Genomic DNA, 17,537 nt, shown 5'->3' on the forward strand with positions numbered 1-17,537 from the left:
TCAGCCAATCATAAAACTTCAACCAAGTTAAATCCCTGAGTAACTGTGTAGAAGTGAGTAACATAACCAAATCCAGACTGTTAAAAAGCTGAAGATGGTTCTGGTGTAGGCAAACAATAGCTTATTGCCTCCCACCAATTCATGACAGAGTAATTTTGTAAACCATCGCAGCTGTAGAGAATATGTTGTTTACCAAGTGTCGACATATCCAAAGCACTTTACTTACTTTGTTCCTCACAATGACCCTTTGAGGAAGTTTCTATTGTTAACGGTTTTGTGAGTATGAAGAAACAAGCCCTGAGAGGTTAAGGCCCACAGTCACACAGGTAACGTGTGGATCGCAGAGCTACCTGCTGGCCCCATCACTGGCAAGGCACAGTGCAGCCCTCTACCACTAGAAATGCAAATGCCGAGGTCCCTCAGCCACACGGCACTGGGTACACACACTCATACTTATGTGGCTGTCTCATTAAAGATACCAGGGTTAGGAACAAAGGGGAAAGTCTGTTCAGGGCTGCTTTTCACTGAGTAGAATAAAATGAGTACTGTTTAAAAATTCAGAGCTGTTTAAAAATTCAGGCCTGAGCTGTTAACAATTATGTGTCTGATGTATGCATTTCTATGTGACTAATGTTTCTGTTAGACTCACTGGCTGGCACTGTGTTAGCAGCAAGCTTCAGAAAAATATCGTCTTAAGAGAAAATTTGGTAACATTGGTCACAGTAATTTACATACACTAGGAGAGTAGGAAAAATGTACCTAGTTTAATACTTTAGGGTTAATATATTTAACAAGCTATAAAGTGGCTAGAGTGACATTTAATGGAAGTCACAATATTTATCACACTAAATGTATATATTCCCTACCCACAATTATGCCTGGTCCTATCAGGGAAAATTCTGTTAACACAGAACACTCATATGCATCAGCTACATCCTTGAGGGCGGCTGCTCTGTGCACAGCAGGCCGTTAACAGCAACCTGGGCTCTACCCACTGGGTGCCAGTAGCTCCTCCCAGCCTCTAGTAACAACCAAAAATGTCTCCACTCATAGCCAAATATGCCCTGCCAGGATATGTCATCTCTCATATTTAACTACTGGTATATAGTCAAATATATTAAACATTTTTAATGCTTTAACATTTCTATTAGAAAATTTACATCTATATTACACATTGATAGTTTTCCTTCATTTTAAATTCTCTGACATATAATGTTGGAAGTTTTGTTTGAAAGCTATGACACATTAAAAATCTTCATGAAGATTCGCTTTATTCTCAGCATTCAGTGAGATGTCCCTGTGACAAGATGTTCCAAATTGTCTCTCCCCACATTTCACTGATTTTTCCATAAACTGACTTGGGATCAAAGGTGACAACATAGGTGTGAATTTTCTGATATAGAAAAACTAGTACTTCTCTCAGAAAGCTCACAAATCAGCTACAGTGGGTTGTTTGTGTGGTAATGCAAACAGACCACATATACAATGGCTCAACAAAGCAGGAATTTCTTACTCAAATAAAGCACAGATGGAGGGTTATAGCATAGAGGTGAGAAGATTTCTGATCTCTTCAGTGAATTCTTTCTGTCCTAAATCATGTTGGACTTCTCTCATGCGTGGCTCCCGAGGCCACCTAGGGGGTTGTCATCCGCACTTCAGTCCAAGGTGCCATGAGAAATCAGGGATGACCTTTTTCGCTGCCAGGCCTGGAAGTAATGTTCACCACTTGTGTCCATATTCTCCCGGGCAGAGCTGTTACATGAAGCCATCCATAATGATGGGAAGCTGAGAAATGCAGGCTAATTGTGTGTTGGAGAAAAGAGGATGTTTTTGTGGAAACACATAACTGGTCTCTGCCACACAGAATTTCTCCCTTCTATGAGCTATCTGATGCTTTTGGAGGTATGATTTGTGGCAAAAGGATTTTCCACACTCAACACACTGATAATGTATTTTTCCACTGTGCTGTGATGTACTGTGAGGATTGACTTCTGGTAGAGTTTTCCTATACCTTTTACACTCAAATGGTGTCTCACCTGTGTGAGGTCTCTGATGCAGAGTCAGGACTGACTTCTGGCAGAGGGTCTTCCCCACATCCACTACATTCCTAGGGGTTCCCCACTGTGTGAGTTCTCTGATGTATAGTGAGGACTGACTTCAGGTGGGAGGTTTTCCCACATGCATTGCATTCAAAGTGCTTTTCCCCATGTGAGTTCGCTGATCTCTAGTGAGGACTCACTTTAGGCAAAATGACTTTCCACACTCATTACATTCATAGGGTTTTTATCCTGTGTGAGTTCTCTGACGTATAGTGAGTTCTGACTTTTTGTAGAATGTTTTCCTACATTCACAGGGTTTTCCCCGCTGTGTGAGCTCTCTGATGTACAGTGGGGGCTGACTTCTAGGATAAAGTTTTCTTACATTCTTTACATTCGTGTGGTTTCCCTCCAGAGTGAATTTTCTGATGTACTGTGGGGACTGGCCTCTGTGAGAAAGTTTTTCTACATTCTTTACATTCATAGGGTTTCTCACCTGTGTGAGTTTTTTGATGAATCATTAGGTTTGACTTATGGAAAAAGTTTTTCCACACTCAATGCATTCATAGGGCCCCCCCTCTGCCCCATGTGTTCTCTGATATACAGTAAGAACTGACTTCCAGTGAAATAAGTTCCCACATTCTTTACACGCATAGGGGTTTTCTCCTGCGTGTGTTCTCTGATGTACAGTAAGGACTGACTTCCAGTGAAATAAGTTCCCACATTCTTTACACGCATAGGGGTTTTCTCCTGTGTATGTTCTCTGATGTACAGGAAGGACGGACTTCCAGTGAAATAATTTCCCACATTCTTTACATGCATAGGGGTTTTCTCCTGTGTGAGTTCTCTGATGTTCAGTGTGAACTGACTTCCAGTGAAGTAAGTTCCCACATTCTTTACATGCATAGGGGTTTTCTCCTGTGTGAGTTCTCTGATGTACAGTGAGGACTGAATTGCAGTGAAACAGTTTCCCACATTCCTTCTATCCACAGGGTTTTTCTGCTGTGTGAGTCCTCTGATATGTAGTAGTGAGTTTTGACTTTGGGTAGAAAGTTTTCCTACATTCTTTACATTCATATGGTTTCTCACCTGTGTAAGTACCCTGATATATCCTGAGGTTTGACTTCTTGCTAACGGTTTTCCCACACTAATTACATTCACAGGGGGTTTCCCCTGTGAGAGTTCTCTGATGTACGTTGACGGCTGACTTCTCACAGAAGGTTTTACCACATTTGTTACATTCACAGGGTTTCTCTCTTGTGTGAATTCTGTGATGGATCATAGGGTGTGACTTCTGGCAAAGGGATTTCCCACATTCATTACATCCATAGAGCTTTTCCCCTGTGTGAATTCTGTCATGGATTTCAAGGCCTGACTTATGGCCGAAGGACTTCTCACACTGGCTGCATGCACATTTTTTCCGCCTCTATGTGTCCTCTGATGTACTATAAGATCTGATTTTCTAACTAGGATTTTCTCACATTCATAGAATTTTTGTCCTGTGTTTGCTGATGTTTAGGGAGGTTAGATATTTTACAGCAAGTTTTGCTCCCAACCTGAATTTTCTGTTGGACAACAAGAGCTGACTTATCACAGGCTTTCCCAAATTCACCATCCTTACAGAAGGTCTCTCCAGTATAAACCCTCTTATGATTACTCCCTCTGTGTTGAAGGTCTTCCCGCGTCCACCATATTCAAAACACTGCAGCCTAGTTTGAAACTTGTGGTGCTCATCAAGATACTCATGATGTCTGTAAGATTTCCCAGTTATATTACAGGCATCGTTTCTCTCCAGCCTGCATCTCATCAGGCTCACTAGGGAGAAGCATGTTTTTAGATAAATCAAACTCCTAACGCCTCCTTCCGAAATAGTTTCCATTATTTCTAATCAAATTTAAAATATCCTTTGAGTTCAAATTAAATGTTTTTTCTAATTCAACTCTCTCCTTAGTTGATGTAATGCTGTTGCTGATGACAATGTGCCAAAGCATCCACTGTGACTTTCTTGGCTTCTCTCAATTATGTCATTAACTAGCTGAACATCTGAAATGAGAAAAAAAAACACAAACAAACATATCCATGAACCACACATTAACCATTTCTTATGGGATTCTCATGTAAGGAAAAAGAAGTTATTTCCTATCCCACTGGTTTTGGTAGTGGTTTTATAAGCATATGGTTTTCCTTACTACTGACTTAATGTAATGAATCACAGGAATATATTTTCCAATGTTACACTGCATTTTCCTTTTCTTTTTAACTCATGAAGAAATATTTGCTAATTATACTCATCTCCTGCCTAGCAGTAGTTGTCACCTAAGTGTTTTTCATCTGCCATTTGTTTTCTCACTTCTTTTTATTTTATTCTGAAAACAACAGTGGGTGTCTCATGCTAGCATATCTCATTCTTCTGCTTTGATGATGGCAACATTTCCCTGGATCAGCTACTTGCAGGTACAGGGGAAGGTCATTTGTTTGTATCCTATGACTTAGGGACAGGATTTTCCATCTACGTTTTAGTTTTCACTCTTTCCTGGGAATGGCTGTAGGCATTTGGGGGTTTTTCAAATATAAATCACTTATTTCCTATGCTAGATAAAGACACATCCCTGCAACGAACTAATGTAACTACCTTCCTCTGCTTCTCAGAACCATAACAGGTACAGAAAGCTCCAGTCTACCACCCTGGGTACCCCTTCCTTACTACTCTACAGGTTTTGGTTCTGCAGCCTAGGCCGTGCCCATATTAAAAAAATGTACTTCTGGCTCCTTGTGATATAAATTTCCCTGACATTCTTTCTCCATTCCTAGTCCACACACTACTGCTTGATAATTCACTGCTTCTGAAAGCTTTTATTTTGCGTGCTGAAATTTGAGTTCTTAGTTTCACAGAAAATATGTCTCCCATACATTTCATACTCTTTTTGTTGTATCAGAATGATTTCTAGTAATACAACAGGAAAATGCTAACTTCAAACCTACTCCCAAACAGAAATCTGAGCTCTTCAACATGAAAGCCTTGATTCCCTTGTCCTTGGCACCCGGAATCTCCTGATTCTCCACCCAAGTCAAGGACCACTCCTTTGTGTGCCTCTATGCTGGGTCCTCCTCAGTTTCATGACTTCCGATGGTGTAGTACACAAGGTTCACTCCTAGACGTCTCATTTTCCTATCAACTCCCTCAGTGGCTTTCTTTATAAGTATTATGTTAAATACCAGCCTTAAGCTACTCATTTCCAAATTTCTATCTCCAATAGTAATGTCCACTCTTGAAACTATATGTTATATTCACCTATTATATGTCAAAATTGGAAAAGAGTTAACTCAAACTGTATCTATGCTGAAGTAAACACTTAATAATCACTCTGAAACTGCCTTCTCTGATGATTCTTCCTAAATTATCACATCCTATTACTCTTGCTCGCTCTTTCTCACTCTTATTTCTCACGCTTCTTAAACTACCCAATTATATCATTGCTTCTTTCTCATCAGAACAGAAACTCCGTGAAAAAGGACCATTATTTTGATCACAGTTATAACTACAAAATTGCCAATATTTAAAACCTGCTGAATTGAGATGTGTTGAAAGAATAAACTGATGTATGAATACATGTCTGAAAAAAGACTCATCCCTGCAAATAGAGGAAAGGAGGGCAACTGAGAATATTAAGAAAATAAAAAGCAAAGGAAAATGTCTAAGAATAGGGAGGCAGGAATTAAGTTTTGAACAAAGAGACTATTCAGCAAAACAAAAGGCTGGGTTCTATGTATGAGAGGTATTCTTAGGGGTCTATGTAATGCATGTGTTTGGTGCATGCAGACTAACTGTTCTGAGGTCTAGGACCTGGGTAGAAATTGGTGAAAACAAATTGGCATCTGCTGGGCTTTACTGCTCCAGGTGTCCCTGTCCAGCACATGCTGACTGACCTGAAAGGCTCTGATCTGGGACTTCTTCTACCCTCTGTGGTTCTGTTTCTTGCTCCAACTTGAAGATCACTTCAGGTTTGGTAATGCAATGCCCTTTTAATTGGAAATAATGTAAGACTTTGTCAAAATGCTAAGTCAGGTCCTTTGAAGAATGACAACAGCTTGGCTTCCGCAGCTGTGCAATGAAGGAGCCAATTTTAACCTTTCATTGGACAGGGGTGACACATTCTTCATGGACTGGAATCTTATACCTAAATAGTAGAAAACTTATACAGGTTCCTGTATTTATCAAGAAGGAATAAAGTATTGCTCCTTGGAGGTACTGGCAAGTTTCACTCACTCGATGATACGAGGATGCTATAGGTCTCCAGCATCATGTCTCTGTACAGGGTCCTCTGAGCATTGTCCAGATGCTGCCACTCCTCCTAGGTAAAGTCCACAGCCATATCCTGAAAGGACACCAACGCCTACAGTGGCACATTTCTTGAGTCATTGGCCCTGGGTCACACAGGTATCTGGGAATTTGCCCTTCTCTCTGTGTGTATCTTACACACAGTTACGCTCACTGACAGCCCCCAGCAAGCCTCCAGACACCCACTGCCAGCTACCAGTGAGCTGCCATGCACACCAACCCAGCTGTGCTTTTAGAGGACCCATCATAGCTGCTGCCTTACTGCACCAGTGGGTGAGACAAGCCAGCCTGCTGAGACTCCCTAAACCAAAGAAACAGAAGTACTAGTAAAATGTTTGAAACTGCTATGTTTCAGGGGTGGTTTTAAAAGCAGATTAGATAACAGGAACAGAATTTGGCAGCTGGAATGGGGTGCTGTGTTAATAAGAAGCTACGACATGCAGCACTGCACCTAAGACTGAGCAGAAGTTGGGCCTCAAGAAGACTTTTCATGGAAGTTGGAAGGGTGTCAAGACTCTTGGTGAGGGTTGAAGTACAGTGAGAAAAATCACACTGGAAACTGAAGAAAAAGGCATGTGGCTTATAAACTGGAGGACTGTGGGCAGCATGGCTGCCTGCCGTGACGTAAAAAATTAAAAGGGAATCTCACCATGTTGGGGTTGGCCTAAGGAGATGAATGGAAAGAATGTGGAACGAGCTACCTGGTCTCCTCCCACTGCCTTTGAGAAAATATAAGAGGATAGAGATGATCTAAAAAAGGAAATTCAATCGTCAAACAGAACTTAGGGGAAATGAGCCAGGACTTGCTGGGTTTGAAATAAAAATGTTTCTCATCCTTGATTTTTCCCACCAAAACATTTTAAGGTAAGAAATGGCTTTATGGCAAAGATAGAACCCAGTGTTTTTGTAAAAAGGTGAAAAGTCAAAAATATTTTCAGCATTTTAAGGACCTTAGGGTGTGACAAGAGTGTACCTGGTAACAACAGGGCTTCTGAGGCTGTATTCCCACAGTGGCCTCAGAGACAAGGGGAGACTAGAGACGGAAACTCCTGTCTTGGAGAGTGTGTGTGTGTGTGTGTGTGTGTGTGTGGTCGGGGAGGGTTATTTTGGTCTAATGGATTTTGGTCCACAGGAAGCTTGTCTTTTTCAAAGACATGTTTACACAGAATAATTTTTTGTACCCAAAGTCCAGAGTTAGAAGAAAATGAAAAGGGGGGTCACCGGGTTTCCAAATTACAGTAAACAAAAAATAGGTGGAGAAAATTGGTCAACTGCAAACCCAGGAATTAAGGAAAAAGAACATGGAGAATGGTGAGAGCCCAGAGGGCAGAGTGAACAGGCACGAAGCATGTTAGGACTGGGTCCTAATCAATGAACTGGAGCAGGTGGAAGGGAAGCGCCTACCATGTTCTCGCTCTGTGCTGGTTGTTTGTGGGGTGGCAGAAGACGGGCCACCAGTACCTAATGTGGATAAGCTTTCAGCCAGTTCCATAGCAGGAAAAGATTTCTGGGGCTCTTCAGAGGGGCACACAAGGGGCATGGTACATTTTGCATGTGGAAGAAATGTAAATAACTTGTAGCCAGAAGGCAAAGTAGTTTATTAAAGACTGTTGCAAATCTTACTATTCCTCTTATGGTAACTGAAATCAAATTGCCCGGCACTTGAACTGGACTGCCCTTTGTGAGGAGCCTGGGAGAATGCGTTGGTAGAGATGTTTTGGGAATTCTGAGGGGAGATCATGAAAAGCCTCTCAGCCTCTGCCTGGGCCTCTTGCATACCTGCTCTGGGAGATGCCAGATAAACCTAGCTACCCCGAGATTGCTGGACTGGGAGGAGGTCCAGTCTGGCCACAAGGAGAGGCCTGGGTGCCTCCTCAATGTCCGCAGACATAGCTGTCCTTCCAGCTGAGATCAGAGACCATATGAAGCAGACTACACTGCCCTGGTGCAGACCAGAGACTTCAGGAAGCAGCCAACCCACACGGCCTTGTTCAGATCCTGACCCACAACATTCTCATATGTAATAAGAATAATTTCGTGTTGAGCCAGTGTTTTGTAGTACTTTGTTACACAGCAGATAACTGAAACACTGAAAAAGTTATTCGAGACCATAGGCAGCACTTTGGTTTGAAACATAGGGTGCGTTGGTTTGAAAAATAGGGTGTGTGAACATGAGCTTCAACAGAAATGAATAAAGCACATTTCACTTATGTTAGAACTCTAGACTGTAATCATGAATTTAAAATGTTCAGTATTAGATTGAGTATAATCTTTAAAAAAGAAAACATGACAGGTATTTTCAACTACAAACCTACAATTGTATATTAAGAAAACTAGATAGAATCACTGAGATAAATTTATATAAGGAAAAGGTACAAATTATGAAAATCTGGGGTGCATTTTATTCTTTGCGTATCTTTGTGCGGACCCTTGTCCAAATGCATCCCAGTAACTCCTGAATGGTTTTCCCAGTGTAATCTGAAGGATGTCACATGTGCTGGCTAAAAGCAAGGTTCACCAGGGACTGAACCTCATCACCCAGAAAACACACCCTTAAGGTTTTGCCAAGAATCACATTTCAGATGTAACAAACTTACTGATGTTTGTGAGCACCAAATCACAAACCAGCTCTTCCCCCTAAACTGGCACTGTAAACAGACATTAGAATAAAATACAAAGAACAAATAAACATAAGTAGCAGGAGTTGACACTAGATGAGGTAAGACCTAAGAGAGAGGATTCCAGGAGGAATAGGGGTTTGGGTCACTGGCTGTAAGGTCATAACACCACATATAAGGGAATAATGGAGGTGGTTTTCATGTTGGATTTGTTGGTCTTGAGGTGTCTTTTGGATAGCTACAAAGAAGCATTTAATAGGGAGTTGACCGTGTGCTCTAAAGGCTGGGGAAGACATCAAAGCTGGAGAGAAACAGGACTGCCAAATCACAGAGGCTGAGTCAGACAGGAGAACTGTAGAGTGGGATGGGTGGGAAATCCGATTGTACACTTCTATGAGGTACATTAAGGAGAAGAAAGTAGAAGAATTCAGGGAAAAAGAGAAGGAACAATCAGTGAGCCCATGACATAAACGAACACAGAAGAATTTCCAGCAGATCATGAACAGTGGTTTCAAATATGGCAAAAGTTTCAAGTTAGGCAAAGACTAGATAATAGTCATTGCATTTTACTATAATTTAGGTTATTGGTGAGTTTTAGAAAAAATGCATTAAGACTACATTGTGCTGGGAATATGTGCCAGAAACAAAGAACTTTGACCAGTCTGCTGTATACCTCGTATATATAGAAGAACTGAGAGAAAGGTATGGATAATTATTTAAGGGTCTGTGCTTGACTCAGTCCCCCAGATGTTCCAGGTTTTACTTATGAATGAAGTTTGACCTTCCAAACCTGTCCAGGACAACATATTTTAGTAACTCCAGATATACCTTATTCTGGAAGTTGTGTTTTAATGCCAGGGAACCATTTCCACTGCAGAATGTGAAAAGCGTTTACCTTCCAGGTTGGTGGTGAGAAAGTTTCCACAACATCATCTACGTGACTAATGAAGTCAGTGTTTCAGACTTTGGTGCCAGCAAGTCTTCATGTCTCATGAGAATGTAGCATGGTCTCTTCTTAGGTTCCATTCCAATCATGCAACAAACGTGACTGCCTTTTTACCATGGCATCATGAAAATCAGAGACAGATTTGTACTCAATTTAGACAAAAACTCTAAGGTCTTCACAATCTGCCCATATTTATAGGTTATTTTTATCTTATTTATTATATCCATTTCCCTTAAGTTTTGCTTTACTTTTTTCTACTTTTCCACTGAAATTCATAATACAATGTAAAAGAAAGTGAGGGATAAATAAAAAAAACCTCCACTCACTGGACGTTTAATTTTTTGTTGCTCTTGAAAACACATAGTAGACATGTTGGGAACAGGCCCCCCCAAAATCTGGCCATAAACTGATCCCAAAACTGTCCATAAACAAAATCTCTGCAGCACTGTGACATGTTCATGATGGCCATGACACCCATGCTGGAAGGTTGTGGGTTTACTGGAATGAGGGCAAGGAACACCTGGCCCACCTAGGGTGGAAAACCGCTTAAAGGTGTTCTTTTTTTTTTTAATGGGAAAATGATTTATTTTCATTAAAATGAGATATGATACGTTCTAAACAACAAAATACAATTTCAGTAGTAAAATGTAAATCCTACACACTCACACTCCACTGTGGTTCTTTTGGATAAAGTCTTTTATCTGATAGTTGGTGTTCAGTTTTCAAAAATAAGATTATTTTTTTCATTAATATTTGGTATAAAATAGCTGTTTCCTTTCAAAGGAGAGGGCATTCATCATTTCTGCTCGTTATTTCTGCCATATAAGCAGATCCTAATAACCTATTTTTCTCCTCCCATGAAAATCTGTCTCTCAATGTATTCATCTGCTCTTTCTGATCCATGGTCAGGTAGTACAGCAATCCTTTCTAATAACCCAAAGTGTTTAAACCACAAACAATAGCATGAGTGATCTGTGCCCTAAGGACATGCTCTTGCTGCAGATAACTAGCCAAACCCATCCCTTTATTTCAGCCCATCTGTTTGTTTCCTTTAACGAATACTTTTAGTTAATCTATAATCTATAGAAACAATGCTTATCACTGGCGTGCTGTCAATAGATATGTGGGTAAATCTGTGTTCGAGGCTCTCAGCTCTGAAGGCTGTGAGACCCCTGATTTCCAACACCACACCTCTGTATCTGTGTGTGTATGTCTTTAATTCCTCTAGCACTGCTAGGTTAGGGTCTCCCCGACCAAGCTGGTCTCAGCAAGTGGTGCCCATACGTGGGGGCTCGAATCCAGGTTGAAGGGTTGCCAGAGTGATGGTTGGAGAATGTGGAACTAAGCTGGAGGACATCCGAGTACTCTTAAGCAATCCCCATGGTGAGAAAGAAGGGGAGCTCAGAAGCATCAGGGTAACAATGGGACAATTGTGGGTTCTGGTTCATTCCACCTTGTAACCTTTTCACACTAATGATGAGGAGGAAGGAGACTATAATGAAGTAACAGAAGAGGTTACAGAGAAGGTTTGTTTGCCAGCTAAAGCTAAAGTGGCAAAGGAGGGAGAGGTTCATCCCTACCCTTCTGCACCCCCTCATTATTATTTTGAAGACCGAGTGGCCTGACCCTCCAGATCTTTCTTTTCTGGAGGACACTGGGTGAAAAGTAGTTGCCCCAGTGACTGTTAGAGCAGCGCCTTGAGTGACCACTCTCAGTTCTATTCAGGCAGGAATTCAGCAAGCTAGATGAGAGGGTAAATTAGAGGCTTGGCAGTTCCCTGTTAGAATACAACCCCCAGATCAACAGGGAAATATTATAGCTACATCTGAGCCTTTTCCTTTTAAATTACTCAAAGAATTTAAGCTATTAATCAGTATGGACGAGGTTCTCCTTTTGTAATGGGACTGTTAAAGAATGTTGCTGTTTCCAGTCAGATGATTTCTACTGACTGGGATGCTCTTCCTTGAGCTTGTCTAACTCCTGCTCAGTACTTAAAATTTAAAATTTGGTGGGCAGATGAAGCTTCCATTCAGGCTGCTCACAATGCCCAGGCCCAACCTCAAATTAATATAACTGCAGACCAACTTTTGGGGGTTGGCGGCTGGGCTGGTTTAGATGTACAAGTGGTCATGCAGGATGATGCCTAGAACAGCATAGAAGAGTGTGTATTAGAGCTTGGGAAAAAAAATCACTTCAGGTGGAGAACAACACCCTTCCTTTAGTGCTGTCAAACAGGGACCAAAAGAACCATATGTAGATTTTATAGCTCGGTTACAGGAGTCTCTTAAAAAGATGATTGCAGATTTGGCTGCTTAGGATATAGTGTTGTGGTTATTAGCTTTTGACAATGCTAATCCCAATTGCCAGGCTGCTTTGCGACGTATTAGAGGGAAAGCACATTTACTTGATTATATCAAGGCCTGTGACGGTATTGGAGGTAATCTGCATAAAGCTACTTTGTTGGCACAGGCAATGGCAGGACTGAGAGTGGGTAAAGGAGCTTGTTTTAACTGTGGGAAGCATGGTCATACTAAAAAAGAATGTAGAAAAAAATCAGCGAGTCAGGCTGCCAGATAGGGGAAAAAAGAAAACTGCTGAGCTGGAAATATGTCCAAAATGCAGAAAAGAAAACCATTGGGCTAATCAGTGTCACTCTAAGTTTGATAAAAAAGGGAACCCGATTTTGGGAAACGCCATGAGAGGCCCATCCTGGGCCCCATTCCAAACAGGGACATTTCTGGCTCAGGCCATTCCCTCACCCCTCTAGAGTGTCTGTCCCCCGCCACAGTTGGTAGTGCCACAGTAGATTTATGCTGCACAAAAACTGTGAGCCTTCTGCCTGGGGAACCCCCACCAAAGGTCCCAACAGGAGTCTGTGGACCCTTGCCAGCGGCGACAATAGGATTACTTCTAGGTAGGTCTAGTTTAATTAAAAGGGGTACAAATACATACAGGAGTCATTGATTCAGATTACAATGGGGAAATTCAAATTATTATATCTACCTCAGTTCCTTGGAAAGCAGAGCCAGGAGAGCGCATAGCACAGCTCCTGATTGTGCCATATGTGGGAATGGGGAAAAGTGAAATTAAACAAACAGGAGGATTTGGAAGCACAAATAAACAAGGTAAATCAAATTACTGACAAATGTCCTACCTGGGAAATAACTATCCAGGGAAAGAAATTTAAAGGTTTGGTAGATACAGGAGTGGACATTTCAATCATTTCTCTACAGCACTGGCCGTCCACGTGGCCAGTTCATCCTGCTCAATTTAACATAGTTGGAGTTGGTAAAGCCCCTGAAGTATATCAAAGTAGTTATATTTTACATTGTGAAGGGCCCAGTGGACAACCTGGGACTATTCAACCAATTATAACTTCTGTACTTATAAATGTATGGGGGAGAGATTTATTACAACAATGGGGAGCACAAGTTCTAATTCCAGAATAATTATATAGCCCTCAAAATCAACATATGATGCATGAAATGGGGGTAAGTCCCTGGTATGGGACTAGAAAAAAATTTGCAAGGTTTGAAAGAACCGCTTCAAGCAGAAAGACAAAGTTCCCACCAAAGATTAGGACATCATTTTTGATGGCGGCCATTGTTAAGCCTCCAGAACCTATACCTTTAAAGTGGTTAACAGATAAGCCAATTTGGATAGAACAATGACCGCTAAGTAAAGAGAAACTGGAGGCTTTAGGGGAATTAGTTACTGAACAATTTGAAAATGGGCACATAGCTCCAACATTTTCCCCTTGGAATTCTCCAGTTTTCGTAATTAAGAAAAAATCAGGTAAATGGAGAACGTTAACTAACTTAAGAGTCATCAATTCAGTTATACAAACTATGGAAGCATTACAGCCAGGATTGCCTTCTCCTGCTCTAATTCCAAAACGTTGGCCTTTAATAGTCATAGATTTAAAAGACTGTTTCTTTGCTATCTCCTTAGCTGAGCAAGACTGTGAACGGTTTGCATTTACAATTCCTGCAGTAAACAACCTGTAGCCTGCTAAGCGTTTTCACTGGAAAGTATTGCCTGCCACAAGGCATGTTAAACAGTCCAACAATTTGCCAGACGTATGTAGGGCAAGCAATTGAACCTACTCGTAAAAAATTTTCAGTGTTACTTTATTCATTATATGGATGATATACTTTGTGCTGCCTCCACTCGAAAAATATTACTCCAATGTTATGATCACTTGCAAAATTTGATTTCTCGTGCTGGTTTAACTATAGCTCCTGACAAAATTCAGCCTACTGCTCCTTACTCCTACTTGGGGACCTTAGTAAATGACACTACCATTGTGCCACAGAAAGTAGCCATATGTAGGGATCAATTGAAAACATTAAATGACTTTAAAAAATTACTAGGGGACATAATTGGATACAACCTGCTCTAGGCATTCCTACCTATGCCTTGAGTAATCTGTTTTCTATCCTTAGAGGAAATCCTAGTCTCACTAGCCCATAGCAATTAACAAAGGAGGCTGAGGCAGAGTTACAGCTAATTGAGAAGCAAGTCCATAAAGCTCAAATAAATAGAATAGATCCAGAGAAGGCTCTAGATTCGCTAATTTTTTCAACTCAGCATTCACTTACCGGTGTTATTGTCCAAGAACAGGACTTAGTACAGTGGCTTTTTCTTCCACATACTAATTCACGGACTCTAACTCCTTATTTAGATCAAATTGCTACTATGATAGGAAATGGGAGAACTCAGATTGTTAAATTACATGGATATGATCCTGGAAAAATTATTGTCCCTCTCATGAAGGCACAAATACAGTAAGCTTTCAGAAATAGTCTTACTTGGCAAACCCATTTAGCTGACTTTGTGGGTACTCTTGATAATCATTTTCCTAAAACGAAACTGTTTCAATTTTTGAAATTAACTAATTGGATTCTCCCTAAAATAACTAAATTTAAACCAATTGAAGGTGCTGAGAATGTTTTTACAGATGGGTCTAGTAATGGTAAAGCTTCTTATTCTGGCTCGAAAAGTAAAATTTTCCAGACGCCCTCTACTTCAGCTCAAAAAGTGGAGCCTGTAGCTGTAATTGAGGTATTGACTGCTTTTGATATGCCTATTAATGTGATTTCTGATTCTTCATACGTGGTTCACTCCACACAGTTAATTGAAAATGCTCAGTTATGATTTCATACAGATGAACAACTGATGAGTTTATTTACCCAATTGCAAACAGCAGTTAGGAGTAGAATGCACCCTTTTTACATCACTCACATTAGGGCTCATACACCTCTTTCAGGACCTTTGACTGAAGGGAATCAAATGGCTGATCACCTAGTTGCTAATGCAATATCTAATGCTAGACACTTCCACAATTTAACCCATGTCAATGCCTCTGGTCTCAAATGCAGATACAGCATTACCTGGAAAGAAGCTAAAGCTATTACCCAGCAATGTCCAACTTGTCAAATGGTGCATTCCTCATCTTTCACGGGAGGAGTTAATCCTCAAGTATTGGAACCTAATTCTCTTTGGCAAATGGATGTCACACATCTTCCCTCGTTTGGGAGACTAGTGTGGACACTTTTTCTCATTTTGGGCTACATGTCAATCAGGAGAGTCTTCTACCTGTGTTAAACGTCACCTTTTGCAGTGTTTTGTGGTGATGGGCATTCCAGCATCTATTAAAACAGATAATGCCCCAGGCTATACTAGCCAAGCTCTAGCTACATTTTTCTCTATGTGGAATGCTAAACACGTTACTGGTATCCCATACGATTCTCAAGGACAAGCCACAGTGGAAAGAATGAATCTCTCCCTGAAACAGCAGTTGCAAAAGCAGAGGGGGGTGGGGGGGGGGGAGGAATAGAGAATATGGAACACTGCAGATGCAACTGAATCTAGTATTATTAACTTTAAATTTTTTTAGTCTGCCCAGAGGCCAGATGTATCAGCAGCTGAACAGCATCTACAGAAACCAGCTGCAAAGACAGAAGCAGAACAACTGGTTTGGTGGAGAGATCCAATAACAAAAAGTTGGGAAATAGGTAAAATAATAACTTGGGGTAGAGGTTATGCTTGTGTTTCTCTGGGACAAAATCAACAGCCGATTTGATACCATCAAGACACCTGAAACCTTATCGTGAGCCAGATGCCGAGGAAGAGATTCCGGGAGGAACCCAAGGACCCCCCTGGTTGCAGCCATGTTGAGGCTGATGCTGAGGAAGACGCCAGCTATCATGAGCAACACATGTCGAACACAGTCACCCACCTGGGGACAGATCAAGAAGCTGTCACAGATGGCGGAAGAAAACCTGAGGAAAGCAGGACAACCAGTCCCAATGAGTAATTTAATGGTAGCTATGATAGTGGTGATCACCATTGCCATGAGTATTCCTTCAACAGGGCTGAAACAGAGAACAATTATACTTATTGGGCATATTGATCAATCTTGGCTGGCAATAATACCTGGATGTAATCACTCTATGACACAGTTACACATGCTTTTGGATCTCAGTATTTACCATAATAAATCTGCTCCTATAATTGAGGCATACCACTCTCAAAAACCTATTTGTAAACAGAATTGGACCTGGCCAGAAAAAATGGACATACTTGTTTGGGAAGATTGCATTGCAGAACAGGCAGAGGTGCTGCGCAACCATTCCTATGGAATCATTATTGATTGGTCCCTTAAGGGGATGTTTAGATTAAATTGCACCTCTCAGTCTGTGTGCCATGGCCACACTGTGTTCAGCTGGTCTGAACAAAATGGTCAGATGGTAGAAATGATAAGAAGTATGTCAAGAGTTCCTGTTATCTGGAACCATGGTGGTATAGTGGCACCTCAACCTCAAATGATATGGCCTGCTCTAGGAGCTTAACATAAGGATTTGTGGAAACTATTAATAGCGCTTAATAAGATCAAAATTTGGGAAAGGATAAAAAAGCATCTAGAAGGACACTCTACAGACTTGTCTTTGGATATTATAAAATTAAAAGAACAAATATTTAAAGCATCCCAGGCACACCTGACCTTAATGCCAGGAACTGGAGTGCTTGAAGGAGCTGCAGACAGATTAGCAGCTAGTAACCCATTAAAATGGACAAAAACACTTGGAAGCTCTGTGATTTCAATGATGATTGTGCTTTTAAGCTGTGTTGTTTGTCTTTGTATAGTCTGCAGATGCGGATCCTGACTCCTGCAAGATGTAGTTCACTGTGACAAAGCTGCCTTTGCTTTTATCGCTTTGCAAATCAAAGAAGGGGTCCCCCAAAATCTGGCCATAAACTGGCCCCAAAACTGTCCATAAACAAAATCTCTGCAGCACTGTGACATGTTCATGATGGCCATGACACCCATGCTGGAAGGTTGTGGGTTTACTGGAATGAGGGCAAGGAACACCTGGCCCACCTAGGGTGGAAAACTGCTTTAAAGGCATTCTTAAACCACAAACAATAGCATGAGTGATCTGTGCCTTAACGACATGCTCCTGCTGCAGATAACTAACCAAACTCATCCCTTTATTTCAGCCCATCCCTTTGTTTCCTGTAAGTTAATCTATAATCTATAGAAACAATGTTTATCACTGGCTTGCTGTCAGTAAATATGTGGGTAAATCTGTGTT

This window comes from Theropithecus gelada, chromosome 9, assembly GCF_003255815.1.
Source record: "Theropithecus gelada isolate Dixy chromosome 9, Tgel_1.0, whole genome shotgun sequence".
NCBI classification, from domain to species: Eukaryota; Metazoa; Chordata; class Mammalia; order Primates; family Cercopithecidae; genus Theropithecus; species Theropithecus gelada.